Below are 6,000 nucleotides of genomic sequence, written 5' to 3' on the forward strand. Positions count from 1 at the left end.
CTATCAACAAGATTATCAATTTCAGAGGGACTAAAGTCGTTATAGGACTCTGTTAAATTCAGACATGGCATTGAATTAAACACTGAAGGAATCTCCTCCTTAAATTTAGCTACAGCACTGTCAGATAGACATCTGCTGTAGGAAGTTTTGCCTAATGGCTTATAATCTAATAGTATGAATTCAAAAGTTATTAAATAATGGTCAGGAAAGGATTATGTGGGAAGACTATTAAATGTTCAATATCAATGCCATAGGATAAAACAAGGTCAAGAGTGTGATTAAAACAATGAGTTGGTTTATTTACACTCTGACAGAAGCCAATTGAGTCTATTAATGATATAAATGCATTACTAAGGCTGTCATTGTCAACATCCACATGAATATTAAAATCACCTACAATAATTACTTTATCTGATTTAAGGACTAAACTTGATAAAAACTCTGAGAATTCAGATATAAAATCAGAGTACGGTCCAGGAGCGCGGTACACTATAACAAATAGAACTGGCTGCAGTGTTTTCCAGTTTGGGTGAGAAAGACTAAGAACAAGGCTTTCAAATAAATTATAATTTAGTTTTGGTTTAGGGTCCATTAAAACGCTCAAATCATATATGGCTGCTACTCCACCTCCTCGGCCAGTGCCTCGAGGAATGTGAGTATTAATATGACTGGGGGGGGTGGATTCATTTAGGCTAACATACTCCTCGTGGGACAACCAGGTCTCAGTAAGACAAAGTAAATCAATATCATAATCTGATATTAATTCATTCACTAAAACAGCTTTAGAGGACAGAGACCTGATATTTAACAGTCCACATTTCATTCTCTTATTTTGTGCTACTGAGGAGTTGGTTTTAATTTTTATTAGATTTTTATGTTGAACTCCTCTTGTTTTTATTTCTTTAAATAATTGAGGTGGTCGGGGGACAGACACAGTCTCTATGGGGTTTTGGGTGGGTGACTGTTCTAAAGAAAGCGCAGAGAAGTGTGTAAAACAGCAGCTCTGCTTCCTGGTCCTAACTCTGGACTGTCAGGTTTTAGAAATAAACACAGCCATATTTCTAGATAAGAGAGCCGCTCCATCCAAAGTGGGATGGATGCCGTCTCTCCTAATCAGACCAGGTTTTCCCCAAAAAGGCTTCCAGTTATCAATGAAGCCCACATTGTTTTATATATATATATATATATATATACTGTCAGTGGTTAAAACGCCTGGAAACTCAATGGAGTTCTGAATGGCTGACTGCTGACACATCAGCTCAAACTTTAATAACAAGAGTCCAGATTAGAAATAAAATTCCTGACTTTTAGCACAGAGTTTGGTCTGAATCCATCAGGTCAAATAAAAGTCAAATGTTATTAAAAGTGCTAATATTTCTTCTTCTGTGGTCATTTCTGTGGTCAGTACGGTAGCATTTCACTTGTAACAGAGTACTTCTACCTTATTTCATTACCACTACTTTATTATTAGTACTTTATCTAAGTATTAGTACTTTTTCTAAATATTAGTACTATATTTAAATATTAGTACTTTTACTGTAGATCGGATCGATTGGATCGATATATGTTATTGATTTGAGCTGTACCAATCCGCCCTGTTTCCTGTGTCTAATTTCCTTAAAATAAAAAAATGGAAATGGAAAATCCGGGGCAGCAGTAGCTCAGTGGGTAGGGACTTGGCTTGGGAACCACAGGGTTGCAGGTTCAAGCCCCACAGACACCTCCTGTGCTCTGCTGAGGTGCCCTTGAGCAGGCACCTAACCCCCAACTGCTCCCCATACGCCCAGTCCACCCACTTCTCCTATGTAGGATGGGTTAAATGCAGAGGCCAAGTTTCATTTCATGTATGTAAAATGTTGTATATATACTGTGAATATGACAATAAAAAGACTTTCCAACTCTTATGGTGCCTCCCAGTTCCTCGCTGGGTAACATCAATGGGATAACATCGTCCTGCAGCTCCTGGACCTGGTCTCCACATGTGTCCGGACCTGGACTCGTCCCCTCAGTTGCACAGGTAACATCCTTCACATACATTCATATACGTTATTAATACTCAATATACTTAATAATTAATTAATAATTTAATAGCTTAAGCAAGTTTGCTCGAAAATATCATCCCAATTATGTTTCTATATCCCTGCGTGACCGTTTAAGACCAAGAAATGTTGACTACTGCTAACTCTAAAGCCAAAGAAAAGAAAGACAAGCCACTGAGGCCGAAGCTAGCTAGCAGCAGCGTGGCAATGACCAGCGAGGACGTCCCGGGTGATCAACACGCCTCTTCTATGGAGGACTTGAAAAACATGCAGGATACGATCCTGAAGACCATCAACACCTGGGTTCGACCTACTAGATGAGAAGCTGGCCTGGTGACCCGAATGGATGAAATATATGAAACTGTCTCAGACTCCTCCCTTTGCACCTTTCTTTTTTCCAAGACAGAGTCTCCTTGTAAACTTATTGATAACAACTTTATTTTGAGAAACTCCCTTAGGCACTATGTATTTCCAAACTTTGAAACCATGCCAGCAAGTTGCCCATTCTATGATCTCATGCTGCTTCCTCCTGACTTCAGGCACCTAATATCTCGCTTTGTGTCCTTGTTCTCCACCTCCGCATCCACTCACCATCTCAGAGAAGCCTGGTCTAACGAGCTGGAGCTTGAGGTGTCTGATGATACCTGGAATGAAGCTTTGACTAGAATTCATACCCGCTCTATCAATGTTAGATACTAATTAATTCAATACAAAGTCGTTCATCGATTGCATTATTCTAAGCTTAAACTGCATAGAATTTATCCATCACTTTCTCCACTGTGTGACCGATGTGGAGGTGCAGAGGGTTCGTTATCACATCTTTTTTGGTTATGTCCTCAACTGCATAAGTTCTGGTGTGATGTACTTCAGTGGCTTAGTCTGGTCTATAATTTGGACATTGCCCCTGGCGCTCTTTGGGTGCTCAGAGAATGCTCTCAGGTACTCGCCTGAGATACAATAAGCACTAATGCTCGGCATGGTTGCTGCAAAGAAAATGATTCTCCTGGACTGGAAATCCCCCACTCCCCCTTGCTTTCGAAAATGGCTCAACGAAATGACTGGGATTATCCAGATGGAAAGAATACGCTTCCACAACTCTAAAACACAAAACCGCTTTCTGAGCATTTGGGGTCCATTCATTGACTACCTTGAAGACATGTAATCCTTTTCTGTAGAGATGTGCTCTCGACTGTATTGCAACTTGTATTTCTGTAACACCTGGCCATGTAGATAACAGCAATATTACATTCATCGAAGACACACTTTCAATTTTATCTCTGTAGTTCTGTGTTATTCTGTTGTTGTTGTTTTTTTTTTTTTTTTTTCCTTTTCTGTCACTTTGCTTTGTTTACATAAAACCTGAAAAATTTGAAAATAAAATATATAAAAAAGAAGTAGGTGGTATGCAGTGGTAGATTATGCATCAGTGTAAGTGAACCTCAGCAGCTCGAAAAGGTTGGAGGTCGGGTGAAAGACGAGCTGCTCAGCCTGCAGGAAGATCACACTTTAGGTTTTCACACTTCCTGTTAAGACCGATGGTGATGAGCGATGCCTCAGCTGGCGGACAAACACAACATCTGTATTTAGATCAACTGATGATGATGGTGGTGATGATGAAGCCTGAGGGGCGCTGCAGTCAGTCTGACCTTCACACTCACTGTGCTGACCACTTTAATTCTGAAAATCCACACTGATACTTTTTGTTGTGTCGGTCAGAGAGCGAACAGACGGGGGCCCCGGGTAGTGGCCCCTGATCAGACTACAGAGGCTCAGGAGGAACATCTGGGACCTCAGCAGGCCAGATGTTCCTCAGAGATGATGAGATGTTGATATGATGGAAAGACGAAGGAAATAAGATTTGTCCAAAAGTCAGAAAACATTGTTGATCTTTTCGTCTTAAAATCCTAAATAAAGAAATAAAGTTCGGAGCGCTGCTGACTTTACAGTGAGTTACAATAAAGTTCTGTGAGTTCGTTAAAGATAAGGTATTGATTAACTGATTGATACCTTCAAGGACACCTGCTGAGAGTCAGTCAGAAACCAGTATTGATCTCCGATATTGATTATTAAAGGAACAAATAAAGTTGATTAATAGTTAAACTCAGGAAATGGTAGTAAGAGTTGCTCTTATTTTGAAAGGTTGTGATAATGTTGATGCTGATAATTAGACGCAGGAGACAGAGACGGTCCCACTGTCTGGGTCCCATCTGAGGACAGAGACCGTCCTCGGGGACATTCAGGAATGAGGTCTTTAGACTTTCAGACCTCCGACCTGGTTGTAGTGCATCATAGAAGGTGACTGTAAGGCTGCGGAGGTCAGATAGAGCTCTCACTTTCTGACCATTAGCACAACGTACAGTCATGGAGCACCATTAGTGTCTGATTATTATTGACCTTGAATATTTGTTTGGGACAAAAATGTTGTTTTGTTTACATCGCAGGCTTTGTGTGATGGTCTGAGGACTGAGGGGGGTCAGCTGGGTCCACGTCTGACGCTGGAGGTGCTGACAGCTGTGGTCTCCAGATGGAGATCCCTTGGGGACGTTGGCCATGTTGTCTTCTCCCTCACTGAGTCCATCAGAGAGACTTCACTCCACATCCTCCTGTGACTGAGGCCAGCTGCCAGTCACTCTCCCTCCTCCAACCTCCATCTCCCATGATACCTTGCAGGCAGCGAGCTACAGCAGGAGTCACGCTCGCCTGCAGCCTCACTGCTGCTCATTAACAGGATGCATGCTGGGAGTTCAGAGGTTTACTTTCATCAGTATGTTTATTTACAGGATAAACATCATTAAAGCATTAAATCATTAGTTCAGATTTAACTAAAGCCTGTACACGCTGCTGTTTGAGAGTTATTTCCTGTTTTATGTTGAAAGGGTCCTTCCTCCACTTCCTGCCTTTGTCTGTTTTCCCACCCTGATTACTTTCACCTGTTGATCTGAAGGCGGATCCATATCTATATGCAGTTTAATGTACAGAAATAATACATTTATTCATCTGATAAGTTATTCATTTGTTAATGAGGGGGCGTGTCTCAACTATTCAGCTGTTATCAATTCAACTACAGAACAAAACCGTCATTAACATATGGAAGAAAATTAATCAATAAAACAGAAATAAATGAGTTGGTTTTTCTTTCTCTGGGATTGCTGCTCTAAAATGCCTGATTGATCTGATTCCTGATTGATTTGATTCCTGATTGATTTGATTGCTGATTGATCTGATTCCTGATTGATCTGATTCCTGATTGATTTGATTCCTGATTGATTTGATTGCTAATTGATTTGATTCCTGATTAATTTGATTGCTATTAATTTGATTGCTAATTGATTTGATTTTATTTGATTGCTGATTGATTTGATTCCTGATTGATTTGATTCCTGATTGATTTGATTGCTAATTGATTTGATTGCTGATTGATTTGATTGCTGATTGATTTGATTCCTGATTGATTTGATTGCTGATTGATTTGATTGCTGATTGATCTGATTCCTGATTGATTTGATTGCTGATTGATTTGATTCCTGCTTGATTTGATTGCTAATTGATTTGATTGCTGATTGATTTGATTCCTGATTGATTTGATTCCTGATTGATTTGATTGCTGATTGATTTGATTCCTGATTGATTTGATTCCTGATTGATTTGATTGCTGATTGATTTGATTCCTGATTGATTTGATTGCTGATTGATTTGATTCCTGATTTATTCGCTTTAAAAGAAATCTGTATTTATTTAATCATTTAGGTCATTAATTTATGATCCCCACCTGATGCTCCACCCGGTCCCGAGGTAACTGAACACCAACTGCTGACGCTCCCATAAACAAAGCCACTGTTTACAATATATACAACCTGTTAGCAACAGCTAAAGCTAACCACAACTCAACAATCGCAACGATCTGGAACGCTATACTTTTACAAAGTTTAACAAAGTTTATCAAAGATTAATAAAGTTTAAC

Source organism: Dicentrarchus labrax, unplaced genomic scaffold (assembly GCF_905237075.1).
Source record: "Dicentrarchus labrax unplaced genomic scaffold, dlabrax2021, whole genome shotgun sequence".
NCBI classification, from domain to species: Eukaryota; Metazoa; Chordata; class Actinopteri; family Moronidae; genus Dicentrarchus; species Dicentrarchus labrax.